General features: G+C 31.7%; 1 protein-coding gene across 2 annotated transcripts in view; it reads left to right on the forward strand.

Annotated features, from left to right (window-relative positions):
• Nucleotides 1-2,158: 2,158 nt before the first annotated feature.
• The window catches only part of LOC130895396 (uncharacterized), a 279,662-nt gene continuing 264,842 nt past the window's right edge, over nt 2,159-16,978 (forward strand). For both annotated transcript variants that reach the window (XM_057802646.1, XM_057802647.1), the window contains exon 1: nt 2,159-2,226. The gene's annotated coding sequence lies outside the window, so the exon portion shown is untranslated. The remainder of the gene's footprint in view (nt 2,227-16,978) is intronic.

A 16,978-nucleotide genomic window follows, 5' to 3' on the forward strand; every position in this document is an offset into this window, starting at 1 on the left:
TAGCATATAGAATTCCAGTATAATCTATTAGGAAGTTATTTTTGTTCGTAAACTTTTCCAACAGTTTTGAAAGATATATATGTTCAATTATTGTACGTAAAAAACTTCCATAATTAAGTTCTCATAATATTTCATTGAATTCACATTTCAGTTTGACATATCTATATTTATAGACGGGGAGTTGGCTACAAAAAACAAGGTCGATAAGGTGTGTGCAATTTCAGCTTGTAACTTGCGGCCCCGGCTTAGAATATCACCAAACGCCACTTCTTAAGGTCAGCACAGGTCGGATATGAAAATTCCAGCCGGTTTTCCCGATCGGAAAAATTAGCTGAAAAGTCTCATAACGTGCGCGCGCGTAACCTTTTGTAACGTGAGGCTTAAATCTCAAATAAGAGTGGTGTAATAGCGCAAGAAATTTGCAAGCTTGAAAACCCTTGTAAGACGTGATCGAAAGTGCCTATTCCTTTTATTATAATATTACATCTAAAAAGTATCATAATCAATTGAAAATGAAATGCGGGCATTGGATAAGTACATACTTTTTGCGTATTTTTGTAATATAGGGTCGAGCGTCGAGTTTTTCATCTTGCATCCTCAAAGTTTTTTGGGGTACCACGAGGCGTTACTCAACACTGAGCATTTTTATCAAAAAGTATTACTATTCCCAGAAGTTTTGAAAACAATTTGATCTAAATTAATTGATAATCGGTGCAGTAAACGAAAATTGTTTTTTGCGTTGTTGGCAGCGACTCGAGTAGGTGCAAAATGGGTAATCCCTATAAAATCATGCGCGCGATAATTATATTTCAGCGAGTTTTCATGGTATGTATCAAGTATGATTGTTTTGAATTTGTTCCCACCCATTGTATACATCAAACGCCCATACATAATGGTATTATAATGTTTATTCATTCTTCTACTATTTTATCATTCATAACAACAATTTCTTCATTCAATAACAAGCTAATTATTAGTAATTGATAGTTCTAATATGACCAACTTTTTCTTTGCAATCTTCATGTTCACAATATACTTTTTCAACTCTGCTATTATCAACATTTATTTTTTATTAGAGTTTGTACCAATAATTTTGTTTTTCAGTGCATTTTGAATGAATCTGGGTTTTTGCAAAGAAAAATTGAATATTGAAATTTTTTTACCGGATAAAATATTGTTATAAAAAGCGAGAAAGTATGAATAATTTCAGGTCAAAAGTGAGAACTTGGTAATTCTATCCAAAAAGACAAACAATAAACTAACACAGTAGGTAAGTCAAGTTTAACGAACCCTATCGATACGAAGCAGAAAAAGTCTTGTTCTTGTATTAAGAACGAATAAAAAATGTCATTCTCCAAGTAAGTATCCACATAATATCCAATTTATATTAAATATAAGATTGCTTGTTTGTCGTATAACTGTGTTAAGAATACATATATTTTGAAATATTTGAAATTCATTACCAATTCATTATCTAATGAGGTGTGAAAAAATAAAATATTCAAAACTATTTCTATCGTTCATATTCTCACTAGAAGTATTTGAAGTCAAATCATCTGAAAAATTATATTTTTTTTTTGATTCTTTAATCAATGTTTACTGATGAATATATTCATGATTCCTCATCAAATTATATTTGCACGTTTATTGAAAAATAAAATCGCCAAATCATTAGAAAAGGATCCTCTATAACAATTAGAAATTGTTTTCCCTAGAATTTTCTCAATAAACCGCAGTCTTTTATCATTTATTTTTATTTCTCATTATTTTATTGAAAACTTCATTCTATAGATTCTCTCATGTCTCATTCAATTTTTTTCCTGTTTTTACTACTCAGTTTTCTATTTATTTTATAAATATATTTCTATATACGCTAGAAATATGTTTATTTAATGACTTTTCCATTTATCAAATGATAAAAATCACGTTAATAATAAATCACTGCACCAAAAGCACTGTAATATAAATTCCTTTAGCGGGCGTAAATAACCTTGCTCTTCATAATCGTTTAAACTGCCAAAACTAGCGTTAAACATTCACGTCGAACCACCAACAATCAAATGATACTCCGGAATACCTCATGACCTAGAGAAACTAATTCTTTGGTAATGGTACGACTTAGCGCGTGAGTACGACAAGAAGGCGTACGTCTACATTCAGTCGACCAGCAGATCTCAGAACGTCCACTACTCCTTTGTGTTTTCTTCCCCTCGTGCTCCTTTACCGGTGAGTACTCACTTCATGTTTCTTTTTGTCCTTCATAGTTCGTGATTGATAAAGTTGATGACCTAATTGCGCCCTCCCATTTTCTCCACCCTTCGGTTGTATTGTCATTTATTGTCATTTGATGACAAGGAAGCGTAGGCTCAACTTCGTCTAGATATAGTTAGGTAGTGATTGAAATAATTTAGAAACATTTAGACAACAATAAGTGGTCGGAAGGGAGACCCAATTGACAACATAAATTTTTATTAAAATCTAAAAATTTAATAACAATCCAGTGAATAATTCAATAATAATAGATTTTTAACATATTTTTTTTTTATTTTTGAGGGATTATGTTTATATAAATGCAGGAATGATTTTATCAATTTTTGCGAGGGATTTGTCAACAAAGTTCCATGATTTTTCCAGTGAAAACTTTCATATTTTTTCCAATTTTTCGATATATTCATACTTATTTCTATGCTAGCTGCATTATATCGCAAGCCATTATATCACAAAAAATTTGAGAAATAAATTGCAATTGATCAAAAAAATTGAGCTACAACGTGATCTAATAGGTGGTCGGAAGGGAGACCCAATTGACAACATAAATTTTTATTAAAATCTAAAAATTTAATAACAATCCAGTGAATAATTCAATAATAATAGATTTTTAACATATTTATTTTTTATTTTTGAGGGATTATGTTTATATAAATGCAGGAATGATTTTATCAATTTTTGCGACGGATTTGTCAACAAAGTTCCATGATTTTTCCAGTGAAAACTTTCATATTTTTTCCAATTTTTCGATATATTCATACTTATTTCTATGCTAGCTGCATTATATCGCAAGCCATTATATCAAAAAAAATTTGAGAAATAAATTGCAATTAATCAAAAAAATTGAGCTACAACGTGATCTAATAGGTGGTCGGAAGGGAGACCCAATTGACAACATAAATTTTTATTAAAATCCAAAAATTTAATAACAATCCAGTGAATAATTTAATAATAATATATTTTTCTTTTATTTTTGAGGGATTATGTTTATATAAATGCAGGAATGATTTTATCAATTTTTGCGAGGGATTTGTCAACAAAGTTCCATGATTTTTCCAGTGAAAACTTCTATATTTTTTCCAATTTTTCGATATATTCATACTTATTTCTCTGCTAGCTGCATTATATCGCAAGCCATTATATCACAAAAAATTTGAGAAATAAATTGCAATTAATCAAAAAAAAATGAGCTACAACGTGATCTAATTATATCGTGTCTACAAGAATTTTATCAGGTTTAGTCAAAATTTTTTGCAATAAAATTAAAAAAAAACAATCACAATTATGCAAGTAGTTTTCATTATCCATATATTTTTATAATATAAATGGAATATTTTCCAAAATCTAATTAATATTGTTCATCGTATCCGCTATGTAATTAATAATAAATCAATTTCCAATATTATTTATTGCACTATTCAAAACTCATTCTACATTAATATGAACAGCAAAATTCTGTAGAAACAGAATTTCCGATTTTTTCATTTCTCTATGAATACCACAACGATGAACGATAAGTGGCTTCATAATAAAAATTTTTGTTATCTCCCAATTCATATTTTAAGATGTGAGATTTTCGGGAGGAAATAAGTCTGAATGAATAATGGTTTTGTTTTCCAAACAACTATTTGTTAATAAGATTCTGATTCGGATATCATATATTTGATTATATATTCTTATTTGAATTCCACAACAATTGACGATAACCACTCATATTTATTTCAGAATTTTGAGATAGATTTATGTCTAAAGATCAAATAAGATTTTTTTGTAACCTCTTTCATATTTTGACATAGAAGATTCTTAAGAGAAAAGTCTGTATGGTGAGAAGTTTTGTTTTTCAAATAACCCCCATCCGAAAAAATTTTGATGTAAATAGTTTGTAGTTTCAAATAAGATGAAATTTCATTTTTTTTTGTCTTTACAGTGGCGATTTTACCATTAGAAAACGTGAATATTCGTTAGTTTTTTCATTTCTTTTCTTATAAGTCTAACATTTTATTTTTATTTTAAAAAAATTGGTTATATTATATAGATTTCTTCTATCATTCGAATGGGATTGTCCAACGGTCCAAATTATAAAAAACATTTGTTCAATTCGACAAAGCATTATTCGTCCATAGATTTTAGTTATATATAATTAGTAAATATATTGATATTGATTTCATCGTAATATTTTTATATAGGTGTATAGCTATTGCACTAGTCTAGTGGCTCCTTTGAACCACCGCCTTGGTATTATGGTACTACCAACATTGGCGTTGGACTGTTTTATTAAGTGGATCAGGATTTCGAGACTTATGAGGAATATTATCCTATTGGATTTGTTTCCTCTTCCTTCGTTTTGGATATAATATTCTTCAGCATTGTTTGCACTATCTCCCAATTTATTTTACTCCCAATCATTGAGTCTATACGGTTATCGTGTGTTATCTCGCGATTTAGTTTTCAGCATACTTCGTTCCTATTCCGTTCCGATTTACTGCAATTGAAAATGATGTGCTCCATGGTGTCTCTTAATTGGCAATACATACTATAGTCTGTGTTGGTTTTTCCAAATCTTTTTGTATGAACGCGGAACACCCTAGGTGACTAACCTTGACTTAGGAAATAATCAGTTGTGAATCGTTTTGTTCACTGCACTTCCGTTGTCTCCTCTTCTTTCTCACCACGTTCTTAGAGTTCTCCAGCTTTGCTTTTTCTTATGTTTTGTTCGTTCTCAGTGTGTCCTTACGTATGTAGTTTCTTTGGGTATTCATTAGGTCTATTGGTGTTATTACCCGCAGTCCTAATCCCAAGGTTGTTCTGAAGACTGACGCTACCTGCAAGAATATGTTTTTTTGTGATAAATTCGGTTAAGGCTTGGTTATTTCAGTCACAAAAGCTTTTTCTATTGTCCTTACGGCCGGTAGAATTCTTTTTAGATTTGACAGTTTCTCATGCGCCTTGTGTGCTTTATGCTCAATATATTTTCGGAAGCTTATTTAGTTGTCAACTAGGATTCCTAGGTATTTGATTGTATTAATGGGAACTGCGGTGACTCTGGAACTGCGGTGGCTCTGTTCTGGCTTCCTCTTACTAGCGTCGCGTCAGTTTTGTGGGATAGCAGTTTGAGTTCATTCCCGTTCATATATGTATTAATCCGCTCAAAGTTCTGGTTGACGTTCACTACAAGCTCTTGTTCAGTTGTAGCCACGCGTATTAGTCTAGATATTTAGAGCTGCTTCTTTGTCGAAGTTTGTTTATGACAAGCAGTACTGAAAGCGTTTTGATGTCCACGATGCTACTAGTGCATCGTTACATTGCATGTATAGATCGATCAAATTTCAAGCCTCAAAATAGAGCTGTATGTATATATTTAAACTCTTTTTTATTATATTGATAACTATATCTCAAACATTTCATGATAATAACTTCCAATTTTGATGATATTTTTTTCATGAATACCCAAAGTAGTAAGATTTATGAGAAGTACGCTATAGTTAGGAAGAACAACAGACTAGAAAATTTATTTTGAGAATCCTATATCGGCATAATAGAGGCATCAAAAAAAGATATGCTTGAACCACATAAAGACACCGGCAGATTTTAGCACAAGATTAAAAAATTTCACATTTCATGATAATAACTTCCAATTTTGATGATATTTTTTTCATGAATACCCAAAGTAGTAAGATTTATGAGAAGTACGCTATAGTTAGGAAGAACAACAGACTAGAAAATTTATTTTGAGAAGCCTATATCGGCATAATAGAGGCATCAAAATAAGATATGCTTGAATCACATAAAGACACCGGCAGATTTTAGCACAAGATTAAAAAATAATATACACCAAACAAACAAAAGAAGGAAAAAGCGCACATGAAAGGAATAATTGTAGACATAATTGATAAAGACTGCAATACTGAAAATCTGTTTAGTTCGCTGAAACTCTCATTTATCTTGCGCAGGTCTTTGGCATGGAATTAACCAACTATTCCGATCAAAAGCACTGTTTTTGAGGTTACCCTCTTATCATCTTATCGAGGAAACAAATTTTACGAAGGTATCTCATATTTAGGACTAGCAAATTAAGGTGTTTTATGGTAAGAGCTCATAATTCAAAACTGTATGTTAAGGTCGTTGAGTGGACTTACATAAATCATCTATTCACGGCATGGTAAAGTTTTTTGGCGACGCTAGCTCTGTGTTGATCTCGACGCGACGTCTATTTTTTCGTCTTTGCGAACGGTCACATCAAAATGCATAAAAGAGAAAATTTGATCGAGAAGGTTGCCTTAATTCATCGAAAAATTAAGATGAGAGAAATTAGTAGGTTACTTCTAACTTATGAGAATGCTTATATGTAATAGTAAACGAAAATGACACTATTGCTTTGATTCTGATTATATTTGTTTATGATAATTACCTACCTGATGAAATTTCACGATTCTTTGTGTTGTTATAATCTTTTTTCTATCCAATTAAAAACTTTTATTTGTCACTTGTAGTTATTCAATGCTGCGGTCGGGGTACTCAGTTTGCTTATTGATGTATTCAACCGGATAATTTCATGAAAAATAAAAATATGACGTTCCGAATAGGAGCAGATTCATTCTATCGTCACGAAAATTGAAATTCACACACCATACTCAATTGACTAACTCCAGATTACCCAATAAATGAAAACCACAGAATTGCTGCAAAGAAACCATCTATTGCAATATTAAACGTATTTGGTAATAGCTAAGATCATTTCATTCTGTTTGTAATCTTCACTCCACACACACATTTTCGTATAATTAAATTCTCTGTGATCATGTGATTATTATTAGATAACTGATCTCATGTCTCACATTCTCTGATTCTATTTCACTGCATATAAACATCATTAACATTTCTATTGTTTGTCAGACGTGTCTTGCAAAATTGATTTTCAAGATTCTCAAATTACTGTTCAGAGGATTGATACACTCCTATATTTGGGTGTAAAAAATTGTTTAAATTCATAACGAAATATTTGGGTTCTATTCTATTTTTTCATCAACATGGTGTTACTTAGCTTAAAGATGAAATAAAAACTATAGAAGTAGAGAATGGTGCAATTAACTTTTTTGTCATAATTTCACATTGTGGTAAGTTACGTTGTCCCCACAATGTGAATAAATTAAAAAATTTAACGCTCTTAATAATAAAAACGGTACGGTGCGTGTTGTTCAAATTCTGAGTTCATAAAACCATTGTGGAAAATTATCAAAAAGGGGATTTTGCTAAGTTATGGTAACAGGTATGTTTCATTAAAAAAAAAATTTTCAATATCTTTCTGGGAGATATGTAACAAAGTATATATATGAAATATGAACGATACTACTAATATAAATAAACGGCTAAAATATGATACATCCAAATATAATCACATTTAAATTGAAAATTAGTTTATAATATTAATTATTCCAATCAAATCGATAAATCCACTGAAACTAAATAAACGAAATTAATCAAAGAGCAGTGATGAGCCCACAGTTCTAAAAAATCCTGTAGCTGAGCTAGATTCAAGAACCTACAGGCTGCTTTTTTGCAGTAGTAATAATGTATTTTTCTCTTCCTCTTCACGAATTGTACACTTCAAACTTTTTGCAAGATTTATCTCATCAAGTTCTTCCTGAGGTAGCATTTTCCTATGAAGAAGGTGGCGAGAAGGTGTAGCTTGGTCACACGTATTCCGAAACTCTTAAAGAAACACTCTCCTATACCACGAAAATGCTCTGAGTGAGTGAAAAATGTTTATATTCCAATTACTCCATGATAAGGAATCCACGGATTTAGTTTCAGTCACAAATACTTCAAGAGCAGCTCCTTTGGTGGTTTTTTAATTATCTGCTCATCATTCAATGGTATTTCGAAACCTGAGTAAATATTCCTTCTTCATCTTCATTCTCAATTGGTACCCTCCAGAAGCTTATTTTCTCAAAAATTTTTCACTGGATAAAACCAGTTCTGATATTATAATTGCGTGTACCTCTCGTCAACATTCGGAGTATGCCTCCATTGCTTGATATTAATATCACCAGGAAAAAAGGTTACTACATTTTTTCCGACTTTTTTTCGTCTTATTATTAATTCATGAAAGGTATCCAAACTACGTACGTCATCATTCATATATACATATTTACATTGAGTTTGTGTTTATCAATCAGTAGATTACGATGCGAAGCCGGTACCACACGACGCGTCCAATGCTTCCAACCTTGGAAACTGGTATGATTTGACGCATCGTGTGGTCGTGGTGTGCATGTCATTCGACGAATGTTTTGCTTCCAGCGTTGGCATTGGAACGTTGGCTATGGCCGGTTTTTTTGACCTGCGTCAAAGGAGTACCCAGCATTGGAATGAATTTGAAACCAACACTTGTCGTCCAATGTTGAATGTATCGTGTAGCTTCAGCACTGCATCCAGCCTTCTTTCCAATGTTCAGCCATACATTGAAATGCGAGTTTTGGCACAAACGTTGCACGCATAGTGTAGAACCGGCTTGATGTATGAAGTATTTGGTTTTACTCAAGTTGTATATAATTTTATGATTGTGCGATGATTAAATGATTTTATCATGTTCATGAAAGTGTAAACTGCAAATCATCAGCAATCCTTTGAACACATTTTCTTAGATAATTGTTTGGATAATGTCGACTTCATTTGTTAAGAATTCTATCAAGAAGTTGGTTTGAGGATATAAATTTTATATATCATTTGATACAATCGTATTGTTGATTAATAAGCTGATTTGCGTAAAACAAGTGATGTACTATTTGATAGGAAGACAAAAATCGTTTCTTACATACTTTTAAACAAGTTTTGTGTATAAAATATACAAGGTTAAAACATTGCACAATACATGTCACATTATAAAATGAACAAGAATGATTCACTTTCTTTGTTAGGAAATGTTATTCCATACATCACAATCTTAATCTTGTTAAGAGGATATAAAATGTAAAGGAAAGTGCTAGTGGTACTAATTAATAAGTTTATTTATGCGGAAGGATAATCTTTCACGATATAGATAATCGATCGAGAGGAAATTTATTCCTTTTGTGAAAAAATTTCACTTAGCGTTAAGTATATAATTGAGAATTCTACAATATGAAAATTTCACTTGACGATAGAAACGCGTGGTGCGTAAAATTATTCAAAATTTGATTGAGTGGCTTCTAGTCATTGGAAATAACATTAGTTTTTCCGAGATACTAATTAAATGGAAATGTATTATTGAGGTACTATGAAGTTTATAATTTTTTAGACGACGCCATCTGAAAGTTGTTCGTTCTGTATTCATTTACATACCGAAAGTTGCGTTTTGAGTGTTCCATGTAGTGAAAGTGACAGTTCCGTACTGGAAAACACTTTCGCTCTGGAGTAGACAACTTTAACTTTCTTAAATGTGATTCTGTTGACAGCTGACAGTTTACTATAAAGTCGATTTTACAGTACTAATTTGAGTGCGGAAAATGGCACTTTACGGCATCCTTGTACTTTACAGTAATCTCAAATTCTTCCAATCCCGTTTGAAATAATTAGAAATAAAAATTTTAGTTCTTCTTAGTGACTTCTGTTAATTTTTATTTTTCAAAATAATGAGAGAATAATCTAAAAAGCTATTTTTCAGTAAAATTGTGAAACATGACATTCCATATTTTAATATAATTTTGCTTTTTGCTCGATAAACAAACTGATAAACATATATGCCTTCTGATATACCCACAATGCCTTATTTAAAACTACCAAAGGTCAATGTTCTTTGAAAAGTCTCCCAGTCGACTGCAGTTTTTCCTTCTTCATTCAACAGTAGTACATCGGATCCTCTGTAACGATCATAGTATGGAGATATGGGTGATTCCGTTCTAACTGTGATATTCAATGTCCTGTATTGTTTTTTTGTACTAGTCATTAATTAATAATCAATTAATAAAAATTTTGTGTTAATTGAATAATTCTTAAGATATTTAAACATTATTTTTATACAATATAACTTGCCACTTAAAGAAAACTTATACTACATCACTTGAATGTCAGTACCGTGTCATGTCCATTCCTAGAATTTACCGATAAATTATTAATTTTTTTTGTCGTAACAAATGATTTAAACTAATTACCTTATAAACTCTAATGTTTATGATCAAACTGAGGAAAATTGATGCACTTGTTGTTTAATATCTTAAGTTACCATGTCAGTACCGTGTCATGTCCATTCCTAGAATTTACCGATAAATTATTAATTTTTTTTGTCGTAACAAATGATTTAAACTAATTACCTTATAAATTCTAATGTTTATGATCAAACTGAGGAAAATTGATGCACTTGTTGTTTAATATCTTAAGTTACCATGTCAGTACCGTGGATAAATGAGTCAGTACCGTGGAACTCAAAATCCGACATTTGTGTCTTGCTCGTGATACTTTGAAGTTGTAGTAAATTCCTCTTAGAGTTTTATTTTTACAGTAAAATAGATGAATAATATGCATAAAAAAGTTAGAAAAGTTAAATTTTAAAATCTTGAAATTTTGAATACAAAAAATCACAGTTAGAACGGAATCACCCATATACTCTTAGATCAATGCGCTCAGTTAAAAGTCCAGTTACTATTCGCATTTGGCGCATATTCGAGTGAAGCCAGTTATTTGTTTAGAGGAGCAGAAGGTTTTATATCTCTATAGGAATTGATTCTAAGTCCGTTACTGAATTTGCTGATTATAATTCGCTTCATCGTAGCTCTTGTAGTCTGAATACCCAAATGAGCTGGTTCTTGCAGCTATCACTCATCAGTTTTTTCTTGTATGGGGTAACACTGCTGTCTGAGCAGATCGAGATTACTCCATTTATATGGAGTATCGCGCGTCTACATTAGTTCACAGCGAATACCTCTGCTTGGTATAATGTTTCTCAAGCGAGAAAGATTCGCTTATTTCTTCGAGAAGCCTGCTCCGGCCAAGACATTTATCAAGAGTTTTACGATCACTGAAAATCTACCTGTTTCTCCACATCCGTCTAATTCACAACGTTCAGTATTATGCGACCCACGACTCTTTCGGTTATGAAAAAGATCCACTAGGTCATCGTCTATAATTGAAACCAAATTTGGGGATTTCAATGTTTGATATTTCGGCTTACAAAGTACTCAAAAAAAGTCTATTGAAAATAGTTACTGCTAGTAAAAAAGTTGAGAGGACATTAAAATAGCTTCAGCGACTGAAATTTTTTTGAAAGTGAAAACCCAGACACCCAGAATTTCAATTTATCGGGGCTAATTTCTTTGTAGAAGTGGAAGCCTGTGGAATCAGGTACCAAGGCACGATTTTTCCAAACACTTCAACCCCAAGTACAAAAGCAATATCCACAGGCATCTCCACACTGCAGATATCATTCGAAATTACACAAATGTGAAAGGGCTCACCAAATTGAGCTTGCTTTTTACATAAAAACAAATCTTTGGACATTCCTTTGAATACTACATTATCATTTATCGCAGAACTTGATCATAAGATCTTGAAAATTATCAAATACATCAATATTATCATTTCTATTTTGATGATTTCAAAATAACGAATTTGCTTCTCCCATCATTTTGTTGTATACAATCGGTTAGATCAATCGACTGAAACAAAGGTTTGTTTTTAAAAACTGTACTAGTACTGAATTGAAGGAGTATCCTACTAGGTATTAAACAGTCAAGGCTACATATTTAGAAATTAATGATTGCGCTTCATCTACCTATAACATTCTATTAATTCCACTGATCGGTCTATTTCACAAACTTCAGTGTTTCGTTAATGAATTTCTTGAATTTCACATTTGAAAATAAACAACAATGCATAACAGTATTAAATAGTGAAATTCGGTTTGCTAATTTTTATACAGGAAATGTTGCTACAGTGGTCGATGATTTGAAACAAAAGCAATCATTTTTAGTTGAATCTTTATTTTATGTAAATGGAAATATAGAATAACTTTATTGAACGAGAATGGACGACCATGTTTTGTTAATTTTTATGGGGGTTGACGAAAGAATAAGGAAATGCTTGTTTAGATAGTTCGAGAATATTCCTCGATGAGTTTGCTCAACTATTTCCTAGATATCCGGGGATTTTGAGCGTCATCTGTAGATTAGGTTATTCTCGGAGATATATTTTATCAACTCAACCCATGTAATTTGAATCTGTTGCGATGCGTTTTACTTTGAAAATTGAGGCGTTGAAAATAATATGGAAAACCAAGTACCTCGCAATTATGTGACACTAACTAAACGTTGCTGTCTATACTAGTATTCAACTTTCATAACTAAATTGACTGAAGTCAAGGTGGTCATTAGAGTTAAGTAGAAATTTGTGATTATACTTAACACAGTAACACTTAAATTAGAGTAACTTGACATATCTTTATATTGCGGTAGTAAGGTCATGTGTAACTGGCTGTGGGTATGATTTAGATTGTAAAATGGGAGGTTCAGAGCCTATTGGGTAAGTGAGGTACATTTTTAAGACATATATTCATTTGCCTATTTGTCCATACTAAGGAAGGCAATCTCAGCATTGGTCAAACACTGTCGACTTATTATTTTAGAGTTTTTGGTAAGGTTTAGTTGGGAGACATAGCATCCGTGATCATATCTATGGGCTCCTTTAGAATGCTGAGATACTCAGTTAGATCGCCGGGCTACATGTGTTATTCCTTACATGCCTTTATTGCCCACTTTGTTGCTTCACTTCCTATAAAGGGGGCAGGTCTAAAATAATCTTTAATGCTCTCGTGGTACATGATCGTGTTATCTTAGTCGAGCACATGAATTTTTATTGTATTTGTATATATACAGCTCATTTTTAGGACTTTCTGAATTAATTACATCTCAACAAATATCGAAAACTACTTACAATAAATCATAGCCAAGTTGAAGGGGGATAATTTGAAAGAAGTCAAATTATCCCCAAAATAAAAGCTTATTCTGCACATTTTCGATGAATGAATTATTAATATTGTTTTTTAGTTGATTTCTATATGAGAATAAAATTTTAGGAATGTATGATCATTTAGAAGAGAATAGAAATTTTAGGAATTTATTTTTAAAATAATGACCTTACTAGCATTCGTATTAAATAATAATAATATTCAATAATATACCAACGTTGATAACTTCATTGAAAACAACTAACACGAATATCAGCTTGAATTTTTTATAGATCTAATACAGGGTAATCAATTATACAATATTTATTTCTTAGATACAAATACCTTTTATTCGAAAAGTTTCATTAGATAGATACAATTACATATTAACTTATTGGTATGATTACCAAAAGACTTCAGATTTGTGAAATAAGATTTTAGTAATCACATTATGGGATTATTCTCACACATTTTTCTGTACCGGTAGAGGTTTCTAAATTATGACTTTCCTGGTCAGTGGGACCTGATTCAAACTGTATATATGCTTAACGCAAGGATTTATTGTAATTATTTGCGATAAAACTCAAATTTCAATACAAGTTAAGTTAACTAATTGTTCTATAATGCAATTTATTTCCAACGGATGTGCTCCGAAATGTGCGAGGAATTCTTAAATAGACACTATCATTGTAAAGAATATTCTACACAAACTCATTCATAATTTCCATGAAAATTATAAACTATTGTGAATTCAAATATGTTTCAATTTAAATATTTTGATGTGTGACTTCGAAGGATAGAGGGGTGCTGTGGTACGATGGTAAAATGTATCTTATTGCTATTCGCAGTCTTTTAGAGGAAGTACTTTTCGGGAGAACGTCATATATTATTGGAAATTGATCATAAATAATTGAATATTCTTGTGTATTTGAGTGTTCTTAAAATTGACACAATTCATTGAAAATATTGTTTTTATAAGATATTGTTTAAGTTATGTTATATCAGAAATGTTTGTCGTCTCAAATGCACTTCCCCAAATTATTCTATCAACTAACATGCAATCTCTAATGTTAGTGAGCATATTGTTATCATAATAACAAAAGTTACAGTTACATTATCAGATTCGATAACCAAGTTATCCTCTTAAGGAATCGAAGTTGAACTGGGCACTTAAGTTTCCAAGGATTCATACTTAACTCCGTATTATCAATCAACCTCGCAGTATTTCATTTTGATAAATCACGTTCCTGAATAGTCTAGTCTAAAAATACGAGGATGGTTTCATAAATACCTGGCCTGACCTAGAGAAGGCGCTAGTACCACTGTATTAGAAAATCCAGGATTTATATCTTTCAAGTTTGAAGCAACACGTTGTTTAGTATTTGTTTCATAGCCATAAATAGTGAACGTTTTCAGTGATTTTGGAAACATGGAAAAAATTGGCCATCGTTATATGATACAATGCTTATATTTGAAAGGTGTGACCTCACACAATATAAAAAGTGAACTAGATTCTACTCTGGATAATCCATCGTTATCAACAGTGCAATATTGGTTAGCAGAGTTAAAAAGATGCCGTACGACCTGCGAAGACAAGCAGAAACGTTGAAGAAAATTCACAGAGTGGCACTGGATGATGTCATGGAGATGTTTCCATCGAGTGTTTCGCAGAAATAAGGCCCAATTTTTGCGCCGTTTCATAACCATAGATGAATTGTGGATCCAACCAATTAATGGATTGAAGGTTCAATTGTTACCTCATGTGCCCTATTCGCCAGATTTAGCTCCCTTGGATAATTTTCTCTTAGACTTAAAAATATGGGAAAAAAGTTTCAACAATGAAGAGGTGATGTCGATAGTTAATAATTATTTTGAGGAGCTTGACGATTCCTATTATAAAGAAGATATCGAATTCATTGAGCATCTCTGGGAAAAGTGTATGGAGCTAAACGGAGATTACGTTGAAGGATAAAAATATTTTTTTCCAAAATTTTTATGTTTTCCTCGTTGGACCAGATATTTCTGGGATCATCCTCGTTAACCAAAGCCTTTGGCAGATGATGGAGCTTGATTCGAAATTGAAGAAATTGGTTCTATGTTCTAAAACACTATATCGCAGTTAATTCATGTGATAATTCTAAAAACTATTCTACGTTTAGAATAATTATTTTGCAATTTCATCAAATCATACAAACCATGTGATGTTACTTAATGAATACGTGTCCTCTTAAATGAATACGTAATCCTATATTTCAAGTAAATAAAATTAAGGATTGACCTGACCAAGACCTTTGACTAGATTCTTTATTTTGAAAAATTGGGAATTTATGCAAAATTTTTGGACTTAAAAAAAAAAATAAACAAAATCTGTTATTTAAAACACATTTTAATAATGGGGACTTGTAAATCTTTGTATGGACATATTGTTTTATACCTGAAACTTCTATACACGACTGTAAAATCATATGAGTCATCGGGCATATTTGAATTAATCACCTCATTATTATAAAAGACGTGAATCTTCTCCAATATGTCAAGGTCTATGGAAGTTCACAGCATATTGAATCTAATACTGAATCAACAATGTTTACCAGGTAGATAAGTGCAGATATGTATGTTTCACTAAATTTATTTTTGAAATAGTCGGCTGCACAAAAAACTTGAACATAGTTACTCTTAAATTAACTTATATCAAGTTCATGTCATATCAAAAGCGTAGGTATCTAAAATTTCATAATTTGTTATCGAAAAAATTTTTCGACTACTATCTAACAAACATTTGATTGGATTTAAGATATAGATTCAAATTTTGGGTCCTTTCAAGCTAATTGTAAATCTCAAGTCTTTGATATTCGTTGTAGAAAAACTACATGGTTTATGTGAACTATTTATAGATCTGCTCCTACACTAATGCTTTACATATAATATTATATCGAGAGAGCTATTCCTACTCTACTTATTTCCCTCCTAATAGTTACCCTTGACGTATAGTTAAAAATTCCATTTATGTCTATCTATAAAAAGCCCACTGCGAAACCCCCATCTTCTATATGATCGTCCAAAAGAGTGCGGCCTCTATTGATCTTGGTAGCCTACAGTTTGGTAGGCTTACTGGTTGCCATTTTGGAGGTTCCCTTTTTGGAGCCTCATTAAGTGGTTCAACAGGCGTTTCCACAGCTCTTTGTAGGAAAGCCGATTATATACCTATAAGACATTGAGGAAAGCCAGGAAAGTTAACATTGAGGTTTCTTCGTTAGATTCTGAGAAATCTCCGTTCGATTTTACTCAAGAGCCAAGTGGATTCAATGGGTTCTTTCATGATATCAAGAATCACGGCCACTGAAAATTTCAAATTCAATATTCATTTCCAATTCAATAACATTATCATTTACTAATCATACTGAGTACACCAAGATCTCTGAAGACGAAAACTTCATTTTCGAAATGCTCGTCAGGTAATTATGAGTGTAGTGATAGAGTAATCAATGTGTGATGTGTATAACTTATGTAATGAAGAAAAAAATTTGAAAAATTGAGAAAATAAGTCAAACAGATAATTATTGGATATTTGTCAATTCAAAAGAAAAGATTGCAGATTCAGTTCCGAAATATATGGAGCAACTACGAAGGAGATCAAGGCCTCATTCATGAATAAAGTTCGATAAGTTAACAATCAAAAAGTTTCTAAATTTCATTGATATATTTATATATAGACAAAATCTCCGGGATTTGACGCTCATAATTCATAAGCATGGGATTTGGTTTCAGGTATTGTGACATACTTCTGGTATATTC

The sequence above is a fragment of the Diorhabda carinulata genome, chromosome 6 (assembly GCF_026250575.1).
Source record: "Diorhabda carinulata isolate Delta chromosome 6, icDioCari1.1, whole genome shotgun sequence".
NCBI classification, from domain to species: Eukaryota; Metazoa; Arthropoda; class Insecta; order Coleoptera; family Chrysomelidae; genus Diorhabda; species Diorhabda carinulata.